Source organism: Stenella coeruleoalba, assembly GCF_951394435.1.
Source record: "Stenella coeruleoalba genome assembly, chromosome: 12".
NCBI lineage: Eukaryota > Metazoa > Chordata > Mammalia > Artiodactyla > Delphinidae > Stenella > Stenella coeruleoalba.
The window spans coordinates 64,873,285-64,887,554 of NC_137158.1; positions in this window are offsets into that span (position 1 = coordinate 64,873,285).

Below are 14,270 nucleotides of genomic sequence, written 5' to 3' on the forward strand. Positions count from 1 at the left end.
GGAGGTATAGACAAGGTTGTAATTAAAGCTGCTGGCTACTAATGAGCTTGCCCAGGTAAAATAAACAATGCTAAGAAAAGAAGAACAAAGGCAGACCCCTAGGAAATTGCATCATTTAAAGATAAGAGGCCACAAAACAACTGACAGAGGGTTAGAATGAAAACCAAAGAGAATGTTATCTGAGCAACTAATGGAAGACTTTTTTTTTTTAAAGGAGGACATGGTTAACTGAGTTGCATGTAAAAGAGGTCACAGACAGGACTCACTCATTCATTCACTCATTCATTCAACAGATATTGAATGTCTAATCTGTGCCATAGATTGTTCTAGACGCTGGGCACAAAGGTAACTATGAAACCCTCTTGCTGGCAGGGAACTTAGTGTATTGAGTGAGACAGAAAAGAAAATAGACAATTACAGGGCTTCCCTGGTGGCGCAGTGGTTGAGAGTCCGCCTGCCGATGCAGGGGACACGGGTTCGTGCCCCGGTCCGGGAGGATCCCACGTGCCGCGGAGCGGCTGGGCCCGTGAGCCATGGCCACTGAGCCTGTGTGTCCGGAGCCTGTGCTCCTCAACAGGTGAGGCCACAACAGTGAGAGGCCCGCATACAGCAAAAAAAAAAAATAAAAATAAAAATAGACAATTACAACATCAAATATAATAAATAAGTGGGGGTGTTATGAGGTGACATGGATGCGTCAGGGCCTTAGGGACATCACTTTCAGTGGAGAGACAGAGACAGATACAAGGCTGTGCAGATGTGGCATTCAAGGGACTTGGTTCTCAGCAAACAAGAGACCTAGGGTGATAACAGCAGATGGACAGGGATGGGGAGAGGTGTTATTTTTGAAGATAGAAACAATTTGGGTTTATTCAAGAAAGGGAGAGATTAGAGATCAGAAATAAAAAGGGATTCACTGGTCTGCAAGGTGTCTGGGGAGAGTGAGGAGGCCGAGAGAAGGGTTTTGTGGGGTGGGAAGGACTGGAGTCCAGAGTCAGGTGGACAAAGTAAATTTGTAGATAAGGAAAGCCTGTCTTTCATGGAGATAGCTATCAAGAAGAGGACGAGGGGGCTTCCCTGGTGGCGCAGTGGTTGAGAGTCCACCTGCCGATGCAGGAGACACGGGTTCGTGCCCCGGTCCGGGAAGATCCCACATGCCGCGGAGCGGCTGGGCCCGTGAGCCATGGCTGCTGAGCCTGGGTGTCCAGAGCCTGTGCTCCTCAACGGGAGAGGCCACAACAGTGAGAGGCCCGCGAACCGCAAATAAATAAATAAAAGTAAAGAAAATAAATTTAAAAAAAAAAAGAAGAGGACAAATGGATGGAGGGATGCATGCAGGGATAGAAGTGCAGATAAACTTTGGAACCAGAATGACAGATTTTTAAGTACTAGAAATGATCAATTAGCAGAGAGGATTATTAATCTCATCTTTCCTTCCACACATATACAAACAAAATAGTAAGTAAAAGGATTTACTTGAGTGAGCAACCTCAAAGGCCTTTCAAAGAATCTGGTAGATTTTGCTGGAAATATTTTAATCATCAGCCTAATACATGGGAACTGGGTTTGTGGGGCTCTGCTGGGAAGTGCTCGAAGCCTGGGCCACAGTCCACAGAGGAGAGGGGAGCGCTTTCTGACATCAACAGCCGTGAGGCACAAAGGTCACCAGGCCCTCGGAAGCAGTACATCCATTTCCTCCCCACAGTTTCCTCTGTAACACTACACTCAGCCTCTGCCCTGGCTGCTTCACTGAAACCTGTCCCTGAAGGTCACCAATGACATCTTTATTGCTAATTCAAATGGCCTTTTCTTCCACCTTTTTGTCATCATCCCCCAGAGTCTATTGTTTATCAAAGTCCTTTCAGTGACGGCTGCCACAGTTGACCTCTTTCGGAAACTCTCTCCGGCTTCCATGACACTGCACTACAGTGATTTCCCCCCCTCTGTGTGAGTAAAGGGTAATTCCTAGAGGATGGAAAAATAGAGTTGACGGTGTAATTTGGCGAAGGATGGATCTGTGTTAGTATTACAGACAAAGTTCTCACAATGGGCATCAGGCCCAGCAAAATCTGCCCTCCTACCCTGCGCACGTCCACTCACCCACTCACCCCACCCCAGCCACCCTGTTCCTGCCGTTCCAGAAACACACCAGGCACAGCTCCCCTTCGCCACTACTCTCCCCAGGCTGTTCTTCCCTTTGGTGTCCTCCTGGCTAACTCCTTCACCTCCGTAACGTGTGATTACTACATTTGAGAATATTCAGTTCTGCTCTCAAAGATGGGAAAAACAGTGGGATGGATAAAACTCCTAAGATATGTTAAATACGCTAAGTAAATATCCTATGAGATATGCTAAAGCTAGACGTAATGAGTGAAATATATGATTTTCAAAGCATGGAATCATCAAGAGTGTTATTTCTATAAAGAAAGGGATGGAAGGACTAAGCAGTAGGTCCTGATCGTGCCACCTCCAGGCTGACAGCCGTGTTATCTCAAATTGACGACCCCACTCTGACTCCACGTGTTTTCCGCCCAAGAGAACCAGGAAAAGCTTGTGCTGTTCAACAGGCTTATTATATGAGCTGCAGCTTTAGACCAAGAGTGCTTGGCCTTGAGTCTCTCTGATAGAGCAAGCGTGTGTTGGTCCCCAGGCATCTTCTCTCTGCTGAGCTTCTGGGTTAAGTTCAAGTCTGGTCCTATAACTTTACTATCAGTGAGAAGGCTGGTGTTTGTGTGTGTGTATGTGTGTATGTGAGAGAGAGAGAGAGAGAATATATTAACGTTGCACAACTCGGGATTCATCTAACGTGAGCCTTCTACCTGCTTATACAACATCCTAAGTATGTTAACCTATACCATCTCTTTCCTCTTGCTACTCTCCCTGTGTTATGTTGATTCAATAATCTGCATGATTTGAGTATCTTAATTTGGCCTGTGAGCCTTTCTGTTCCATAACAGAAGAGCTTGACTGGTACTTGGATGTTCCTACGGCATTAAGGTCATTTCCCACAGCAACCTCTTTCAAGTCTTTGTTTAAATGCCACCTTCTCAAAGAGGCCTACGCTGAACACTCTACTGAAAATTGCAATCCCCATTGCCAGCCCCCTAACTCCACTCTATTGTTTTTTTTCCTTAGCAGATATCGTTTTCAAACACATATAATTTACTTATGTTTTCTGTTCATTGCTTACTGTCTATCTCTGCCACTAGAATATAAATCCTCCTGCTCTTTTTCTGTTAGTGATAGTCGACATTCATTAACACAGTGCCTAGAACATAGTGGAAATATCAGTTGCTGGGTTGAGGTGTCACAGACTAGGCACAAGTAGAAGAGGTGGCAGCAGTGCTGGGGTACACAGGTTGGTGCTCACAGTTTACAAAGATGTGAAAGTCCACATCAACTCCAGCACTGAACAGCAACAACGGTGGAAGGTTTATAGTGCACGGCTCCTGGAGAAAGCTACACAACTAGGGGTGATCACAGTGGGGAAGACAGGAAGGAAAGGACACTTTAATAATAGTCCTTGGATATATGGAAAGATGTCGAATGGAGGATTAGCTCTTGTCTCCCATTTCTAGTGGATTGTTAGAAGAAAAAGTCAATTTTCATTGGTTTTATCAGATTAAATTTTGAGAACACCCTTTTCTAAATTTAGGTGCAAATTCCACTGCTGAGAGGGGCTAAGCAGATAATTAAGTGAAGCAAGAGGAGGTAATAGATTAGGGTGTGGTGTGGGTTTTGCTGAACTGGAGAGCCCAGAGCCCATTAAAGACAGCGACCCCTCCTTGGCTTCAGCAAAGGGTTGAGATACAGGAATGTAGACTCAAAGTCACCACATTCAAGAATGTTAGGAATCCAGCTTTTCCCAAATTTCTCAATTTTCAGAACTCTGAACCAAAGTTATTATTTTGGCCTGCCAGTTTATTATTTCTGGATTATATTCAAGGCCCTGTGTCATTTGTTGCCAGCCACCCTTTCCAACCTGTATTACCTCTCCTTCTCAGCACAGCTCTTCCATTCCATTTAGCCTTTGTACCCTATGCTCTCAACACCCTTACACAGTTTTACCGCTTCTCAGAAGATTGCCCTTTTATAGAATGGAACCTACACTTGCCCATCTTTCTAATCTACGTCTCTAATCTTCTATTCTTTAAGGACACACAGATCAAGACCGATCACACTCTATTTCTCAGATCACTCTAGTCTATAGCAATGTGTCCTGTAATTTTTTTGGAATAGATATGACATTAGACGTTATGACATTAGACACCTTTCCCGTGTACATGCATTGTTCCCCTAACCAGACTGTAATCTCCTCAAGGGTTAGTGTTTGGGACTAGAGCATACACAGTCCTTGGTGTTAGGAAGACTGGCCCTTGTCACCTACCATGAATGTGGCATTGAGCTAGTGACTGAACTTTTCTCAACCTCAGTTTCTTCACCTATAAAATGCAAATAATATTTCTTCATAGAGAGCTTGCAAAGTTGAAAGGAGATGAATAGAAGACGCATATTCACAATGGACAGAAAAAGTGTCTGGCACATAATAAGGATTCGACCAGCAGTAATTGTTTTCACTTCTATAAAAATTCTTTTACTGTTTTGTATGCCCTACGGTGCCTGGCATAAGTCTTTGCTCAACAAAACATTCATAATAAATATTTGTTGATTTGTTTCATATAGAGAACATTACTCTGACTCTAACAAAGGCATTTATGTCCAATTTCATACTTAGAAAACACATTTGAGAAACACACATTTCTCTGTGGACTCAATATGAGTTTTGCCCATGAACAGGACAGCAAGATAAACAAAACTTTCAGGATTTTCTTCAGTTAGAGTTTATCTAAAGCAGTGGTACTCAAATGGGGAGGTGGAGATAAGTTTGTTCCCTAGGAGACCCTTGGCAACGTCTGGAGACAATTTGGATGTCACAGCTTGGGGTGGAGGTGTTCCAGGCATTTGGTGGTATGTGCCAAAGATGCTGCTAAATTTCCTACCATGGGAAGGACAGCCCTTCACCACCCCCCACGAGAAAAGGAATTGTCTGGCCCCAAATGTCATTAGTGCCAAGGTTAAAAAAACTCAATCTCAAGATGAAGCAATCAGCATTAAGATCTCTCCCTTTCTTGAACTTTCTGCTATTCCAAATTCATGAGACGGGGGACAGAGCAAGTAGCCAGAAGAGATCAACGACAGTAGGTCAAGTAAGTGGTGGGTGGTCCATGGAGAATCAAAGAGCCAATGCTGAAAGAATTCTGCTCAGCTCAGGGGCTTCCAGGACCACTGAACTGGTGGCACCCTTTCTATTTCCAACATATCAAGGCATTGCTGCCAGTGTGTGTCTAATTATCCTCTTCTTGAATAATGTATCCTATTTCCCCACACAATTAAACATGGAAACCAACGTGTAAGACCTCTATGAAGGGTACTAGATAAAATAAGTCTTGAATCCAAGCTGATCTTTATGCTAACGTAAGACTGACTTAACTGGACCAGAACACTTTGTAAATGTAAATTCATTCTCATAGTTTCCCAGAGACACAACTGCTTTTATAAGAAGGTCAAATGTCTATCTTATACTCACACATCGAGGCTGTGAGTAAATGTGGTTATAACACTGGTTTCCTCTCTCGGAAATTTCCTACATCGGTGGCTTGGTTCTTTTCTTTCGTTAAATGTAATCTAGCTGAATGTTTGTGAAATGTTTTTTCTCCGTTCTTTTACTTTGCTTTTTCATTGCCACCTCTCCCTCCTGCACCCCACTTTCTTTTCTTTTTACCTCTGTTACTTCCTTCCATATTTCTTTCTTCCTTTCTTTCCAACTATAGGAACAAGAAGAAAAGTTCTCAGTTATGGTTTCCTTTCGAAGTCCTCTTTCTACGCGAGCTCTAGAAAGTCACCTACTTCTAAAAATTAACTTCGTGCTGCCATCTTGTGGTGAATTGAGATATTCAGCCAGTCAAATGCAGAGTTCTGAATTATTGAAATACCTGAAAATGCACAACCCTAGTTAACTAAGAATCAATGTCATCTCACCTTATGATTTAAGATCCAGGGCCCAAAGCTAAGGCCCCCTCAAGCCCTACGATCCTCCCTCCTCCCAGAACCTGTGATTTCTCCCAGGAGAGGAGGCAAACATTGTTACCAAATTGAGTCTTGAAAACCCTTGAGTATAGAAGAAGAAACCCTTTACATAGGCCTGTAGCACCTGTTAGCACTTTAGAAGGAACTTCTCAGGTTTTGAGCATTCAGAATTCTTTTGTCTCAAGTCATCCATGTAGATTCAAGATCTACAATGTTGACATAGGGGAATTGCCTAAAGTCATAACATTGATGTTAACCTAGATAAGTAACCAAAAGTCAAATACTTTGGGACAGGCAGAAAATAACACAAAAAAGTTAGGGAGAGATTTTTAAAGGTCAAAATAGAATTTATTCAATGAAACAGTACAAATGTCTGTTGCCTTGTTGTAGCAATAGACAAAGTTGCTACACAAAATACAAAGTTGATATTTGATGAAAGCTCTAAAGAGTCTGGGTCCCTCAGGTGATGCTAGGACCTCAAACTGAGCAGATCCAAAATGAAATTCACTCATCTCTTTCCCCAGCCTTCCCACACCCATCACACACACACACACACACACACGCATGCACGCACATGGTCTCCATACTACAGCCATACTGTATCTCTTTAAAATTCTTATCTGATCATATAATTATCCTTAATGTCCTTCATTCGTCCCCCTTGTCCTCAGATTAAAGTCTGAAATCCCCAATGCAGATCTGATTCCCTGTCCACTTCCCCAGTCCCCTGTGTTCCATCTGTATTTACCTTCTGATTCAAGCACTGTGCGTTCTCTCACTAGGTGGGTTTCCCTGTCTACATGCACCTGTACTTCTCCTTTTGTAACAAACCTCTTGCTGATAATTCATTTTTTCATCTCTGTTTTTCCTGTTACAAGAGGGTAGGGGCTCTGGTGCATTTTCCTTGCTACATAGTGAACGCTCAGAAATATTGATTTAACCTGCCTCTGAACATGCTTCTCAGCAACAGATAAGATCGCATTTTAGAGTGAGGAAGACTATAGGGCCCCTGCCATGGTTTCCAGATAAGAAACAGGCCCGGCCAGCCAGGGTGACCCTCTGGCTTGTCCTAAGGAAGCCCTGGAATCAGAATCCCATTAATCTGACAAACAATTCCAAGGATTCTCTGGGAAGAGAGATGGAGAGACGGATGCTCCCTTTGGCATAAACATCGGATGTGATAAGGGTTTGGGGGATGAGTGTGAGTCTGGTCACTGATGCTTCGCTTAGTGAAAGCATCTGCTTTCTCCCTGTGCTTTGGGAGTTTACCCTGAGTTCTGTGGTTCTCTTTGTTCAGAAGCTTTAAATGTCCAACTCTATGACTTTGTGGTTTGGGGAAGGCCATTCAGAGTGATCTTGGTGTTCTCTGAAGAAAGGAAAAGGGAAAGAAAACTAACCTTTATGTTCCCAGCTTTTATGCCCACTCTATAAATCATCTGTTACTCTCCCTAATTCAAAATGAGGAAGTCTAGGTTCAGAGAAGTTAAGCAAGGGGGCCTGTGGGGAAATGAGCTCTGATGACTGAGGTCCTCAGCAGTGCCAATCTCGATCTCCAGGGAGGGGGTGCGTCAGCCCTCAGAGTTGGAAGGAGGGGCTCTTAGGAGATACTGGGGAGGCAGAAGACATTCCTATTGTTGATGGGGAATTCAGCCTTGGGAACTAGCTAAAGGCAGAAGTTTCCGCCCCCCAGCTGTGATATTGTGATTTTATTATATAAGAAGAAATAGATATTTGGGCTTTGTCCTGGTTCCTGACACAGAGCTCCTGAAACCCCTGTAGATTCCTCAGTGATAGAGAATCAGGAGCAGCTTTTGTTCTAATGGGGCAACTCTGGTTGGGCTCCTGGATGGGGCTGGTCACCAGAAAGACCAAATCATTATTAGATGCTCGGAACTTTCAGCCTCATTCCCCCAACCCCCACCACTCTAGAGAGAGGAGAGGGGCTGGAAGTGGACTTCAGGATCCATCATGCCTACGTGATGAAGCCTCCATAAAGTCCCAATAGTAGGAGGTTCAGAGAACTTCCAGGTGGGCGAACACATCCCTGTACCAGGCTGGTGATGCGTCCTAACTCCACAGGGACGAAGCTCCTGTATCCAGGACCCTTCCAGAACTCACCCTGGGTATCTCTTTATCTGACTGTTCATCTGTATCCTTTAATAAACTAGTAAACATAAGTGTTTCTCTGAGTGCTCTGAGCTGCTCTAGCAAATAATCGAATCCAAGGGGGAGAAGATCATGTATGTAGCCACGGCTGACAGGGGTTGTAGGTAACCTGGGGACCTTCTTTCTACTTGCATTTGGCGTCTGATGTAGGAGAGGGGCAGGCTCTTGGGACCGCCCTTACCCTGTGGGATCTGATGCTGACTCCAGGTAGATAGTGTCAGAATTGAGTTACGTTGTAGGACACCCACCCGGTGTCACAGAAAATCACTCAGTGTGGGAAAACCCCACAAACATTTGGTGAAGAAAAGTGTCAGAAGTGCTGTGAGCATGGTAGTCATGTGAGAGTAAAGGAGAGACACAGGAGGGAAGACTTGATGGTTTTCTAAGTCACTCTCCCAGACCAGAGCCCACACCATACATTGAACCATAGTTATACCAACTGTGTTGGGATTCTAGAAACTCTGTATTATGCCAATTTTAGTTATCTGTGATCTATTTGTTGTCTTATATATTGGTGATATGCAATAAATCTTTTAAAATCCAAAGGGCCTGGGGACTTATCTTCAGAGATGAGTAGGGAGGGAGGGGGCAGGGGAGGGGGTAGCGGGCCCGGCCCTCAGGGGACAGGAAGGGTCACGGAAAGCAGGCTGAGTCACCGCAGCCTGCAGTAAAGGAAGAACAAATCAAAAGACCCCAGAGGTGTGTGCTTGACAAGAGGCCGTAAGCTGACTAAGAAGTAGAGAACCGGACAAAGTCCTCTGACAGGTTCAGGGCTGGAGAGGGAGGAACCGGGCCTCACACCTGGGTGGGAACAACTAATCAGCCAGTTGAAACCTGTTTCCCATAAAGGGGGGGACTGGTGCTTCCGGGCTGGCTCTGTGAATGGTGTGTACTGACTGTAAAGGGTGAGGGCTGGGCTCATAGAGAGCATGCTTGTTTCAAGACCCCAGGGACAGTGACATCTGAGAAAGTTATAGCCACCTGTCGCTGGTTCTCGGTGGATTAGTGATTACCAACCTGGGCAACTAGTTCAAAGGTGAGTCACAGTCAGCAAAGGCACTAGACTTTATTTCAGAGATGAGTCTTGCACTCTGTGTGTTTATTGCACCATACGCTGTACCTTTAAAGGAAATGACTTTTGAGGCCCTCCAGTCCCAACCTGCAGGAAAGAGTGAGGACTGGGTCCCACAGCCCTCTGCCTCTGTCTGTAGATAAACTCCGCTGCATCCACCCTCCATGCCCACACCGCTTCTGCTCTTTCTTACACTTGCCTGGCCAACCCCCATCCTGGTTAAGTCCAACCCTCTATCACCCTATGCCTGAAACCCTACCACTGCGCATGGTTGGAAAACCCACCCCACCATGGCAGCTGCTCTTATTTTAAACTGATGGCAGCAAATGTCTAAGATTCTCCTAGGCCCATAGTAGCCCCAGCAGTCCTGCCATACTTCCCCAGGCAGCTCATTCCTGTGACCTTGTAGATGACCGTCATGCACCTCCTCCTCTCCAACTGCCCATCACATCCCCCCGCTTCCTGACTCTCAGCTAAACATTTTCTTCCCACTTCGTGATGAAAGTTGAAGCAACCAGAAGAGAAATTCTATCCCCTGCCACCTCCATGTTCACCCACCCGCGCCACCTGCCTCTGTAAAAATAATTTGCCTTCCCTCCTGTAACTCTGGCTAAACAGCCCATGATCTAATCTAAGACCGATTTGTACACTGTGTCCCATCCCTTTTCATCTACTCAAAGACACCATTATCCCCTTGATCTCATGCATCATTCATTGCCCTCCTCTACTGGACCAGTCTCATCATGCTGTAATAGCTCCCATGTTACACACCACATCTTTTGAAATCCACTTTCCTCTATAGCTATTTTCCTATTTGTCCTCTTTCTTTTTCTTTTTTTTTTTTTTTTTTCTGTACGCAGGCCTCTCACTGTTGTGGCCTCTCCCGTTGCAGAGCACAGGCTCTGGACGCGCAGGCTCAGCGGCCATGGCTCACGGGCCCAGCCGCTCCGCGGCATGTGGGATCTTCCTGGACCAGGGCACGAACCCGTGTCCCCTGCATCGGCAGGTGGACTCTCAACCACTGCACCACCAGGGAAGCCCTGTCCTCTTTCTTTTATAGCAAAATGCCTTAAAGAGTTTTTAATCCTTTGTGATCTCCACTTCCTCTCTTCCCATGCTCTCTGGAACCCACTCCAACTGGGCTTCTGCCTGACATTCCGCTGCAACGGTTCTGGTCAAAGTCAGCAACCTGCATGTGGTCATGCTCAATGGTCACTCCACACTCTTTTTGTCTGGTCCATCAGCAGTATCTATTGTTCCTCTCTGCCTTCCTGAAACACTAACTTCATTTGGCTTGTAGGGCGTGACTTCCTCGTGGTTTTCCTCTGAATCCATTGGCCTCCTGTAAACATCCACTGAACGTCACCCTCACCTGATCTCTGGATGTTGGAGGGCCCCAGGGTACAGTCCTCTGACCTTTTTGATGCTCAACCTACATTCCCCTCCTAAGTGAACTTAGTTTTCAATGTCCCTACAGGCCAGCAACTCCCATAACGACATCTCTAACCGGACCTCTCCCCTGAATTCTAGGATCCTGAATCTATCTGCTGGCCATCTGTGATAACCCATAGATCACAGTGGTTCAGCATTTGGCCTCCAGAATCTACTTGTGATGGAAGCATAGCTCTTCTACTTAGCGGATGCATGTGCAGAAAAGTATTGACATATCAAGTGTGACTGCTGGTCTTAAAAAGGCCTCCTTGCAAGGTTGGTCTTTGGTTGGCATCCGGGAACTTGGTTTTCAAGAGCATTCACTCCACTTCCCAAATTGATAAGAGTAACTCCCTGTGTCTGAACTGGGCAAACAATACGATTCATGCTGAAAACCTGCTTGCCTTCTGGGAGTCTGGAATTTTGATACATGCTGGGCAGAGGTTGCCTGCGTGGCCAGCCTCCAATAAAAACCCCAGGCATTGAGTCACTAATAAGCTTCCCTGGGAGTCACTTTTCACATGTGTTGTCGCCACTCATTTCTGGGGAAATTAAGTGCATCCTGGGTGACTACCGGGAGAGGACTCTTGGAAGCTTGTGCCTGGTTTCCCCTCAACTTTGTCCCATGTGCCTTTTCCCTTTGCTCATTTTGCTTGGTATCTTTTCGCTGTAATAAATCACAACCATGAGGACGACTGCATGCTGGGTCCTGTAAGTCATCCTAGCAAATCACTCAACCTAGGCGGGGTCTCAGGGATGCACGACACACATGTATCTCTGAACAAGTCGCTTCATCTTTCTGTCCTTTGTTTTCCTCATCTGTAGAGTGGGAATAATAATGGCATCCAACTCATAGGGCTGTTGTGAGGATTAAATGGGTTAATAAATGTGGAAAACTTAGAACAGTGCCTGGCTCATGGTAAACACCCAATAAATATTATGTTATCTCAAACATAAGTGTCTAAGAATGTACAGTTAGATAATAAAGGAGTCAGGGTAAGAACCTGAATATCCCTGAGTTTTTGGTTTTACTGTGAACATTATACTCTTGTCATGTCTCAAACATTTAAGTTACTTGGGACTCTATATTTAAATACCTGTCTGGAATAATTCAATTCTGTAAGCCATGTATTAGTTTACCTATAGAGAAAAAGTGATGAGAAGTTCATCAGTCAGTTTGTTTCCTTGAATAGTCACATAAACACATATGACAAATTCAATCTGTTAGAATATAATTGCAAGACACTTGACTAAGATTTATTGAACATTTTTATCCTGGAGGGCCTCGTGCTATGGACAGAGCTCAGAGACAGCTGTTTAAAAGGTGACACGTTCACAACGGAGCCTTCAGTTTCTCTCGCTAAGCATTGTGAAGCTTCTCTGCAGAGCTCTGTAAAGGTACAGTGTTGCTAAGAAACATCATTTAGTATTTCAGACAGTGACCATCACTGACCTTGCCACTTAGCAATGGGAGCAACAGAGGGGCTGTCCGTCACACACCACACAGCTTCCTCCAGACTGCAGGAAGTTCTAGACAGGACTTTGAGCTCATTTCACACACCCACATACCCCCCAACACACACAAAGCAAGGCAGTGAGGCTCCTGATGAAGTGTGCACTTGGCACTCCTCACATTATCTCTCCCAGGTCTCTCTCCAGGGCTCTCTCACCTTCTCAGCCAGGACCAGGCATGTCACAATCTACATGGCCCCTCAGCTCACTTCTCTGAGACTGTTCCCTCTGTGACTCCTCTCTCCATGACACCCTTCTGTGATTGGGGAACCTACCAGTACAGCCCAACCAGACTCAAAAAGGGAATTCACCAGGGAAGCCCTGTGAATATGGTTATTTGTTCATGCCTCTAAAATAAGGATCCCAGCCTATGACACTGGAAGACAGGTGGCTTGGTGCAGGGAACCTGGGCTCTGAAATTAGCATGCCAGAGCCCTTCAGTTCTGATTGCGGTCAGTAGGGGATGCCTGTGAGGTGAGGAGAGGAGGGTAGGCACCAACCAACCAGCGGACCACCTGTTTACAGAACAGGACAGTTATCTTGAGAAGCAAGACGCCACTGAGGTTTGAGTTTAGAATACAGTGTTTTGAGTCATGAATCAAAGACAACTTCACCTGGTCCTAGCAGATCCTGTTTCTTGTCCTCCCCCATCTCTTCTCCGCATAAGAAGATGATCCTTTAATGATCCTTTAAAAACGTTAAGTCCCAACGTGTCACATCTGTGTTCAAAGACTTGCAGTGGCTCCCCTATTACTCTGAGTAAAAGCCAAAGGCTTTGGGTGGCCTATAGCCCCTGCATGACCTGTCCCCACTTTACTCTCCGACCTCATCTCCTCTTGTTCACTCTGCTGCAGCCCGTGCTGTTCCCCATACACACCAGGCACGTTCCTGCCTCTGTTTTCGTTCCGGCTGCTCACTCCTCCAGAGTCTCCTTCCTCAAAACAAACGTAGAGGCTCCCTCACCTCTTAAGATCTGTGCTCAGGCCCTGACACCTCTGATTCGCTTTCTCCTGCTTTATTTTTCTGCACAGCGCTTGTCACCATCAGACGTACTATATACTTGATTATTTGCTTATGGTCACTCTTCTCCACTAGAATGTCGGACCTAGATGGGGAGGGACTTGAGCTGCTTTATTCATTGTTTAGTCCCCAGTACCTGGAACTCTGCAGGGTCCATGACGGTGCTCAGGAAATCTTTACTATATGAATGAATAAATGAACAAGTGTTCAAACACTTACACAATTTAATTCCTGTGCCCAAGTGTCTTCTTAGTTGCAAATTGATTTCCAAGCATTGAATATCCAAAACAAGAGAAGAAACAAGTCAGTGAAAAGACTGGAGGAAAATAGACATTCCTTGAGAATGACTTTGCACACAGAATTTTAAATAGCTTTCAAAACGGAGCTGGTAACCGAGAATGACAAAGGATCCTGAAATGACTGCAATGGGTCAGTTGCCAATCTAGGGAGATCCAGCTTTACGTAGGTAGCAGGTGCTGATGCCAGAAATTCTGAGTGTGCATTGTTTTCAGTGAAGGTAGTCTCTCCTGGAAAAATCCAGCTTACATTTTAGTTCAGGTCAAGGATTCATATAAGTAGCACAGATTTCAAATATGTTCTCCCATTGTGCCCATATTTGTCAGATAAAGGACCCAATTTTTGTTTCACAAATAAGCTGGTCATAATTGCAACGTGAACGTGACTTTGAGGATAGGTTTTGTCGGGACTTGATGTTGTACATTCTATGGGTGTAATGACATGTATCCATCATTATGGTATCAAATAGAGTAACTTTACTGCCCTAAAAGTCCCCTGTGCTCTGCCTGTTCATCCCTCTGCTCATCCCTCCCTTCCCCACACTTTGGGGGACTATTTTTTAAATTTTTTTTTTTTTTTACTGTTCCCTTAGTTTTGTTATTTACAGGATGTCATACAGTTGGAATCATACAGCATGTAGCCCTTTCAGATTGGCTTCTTTCACTTAGTAATATACAATTAAGGT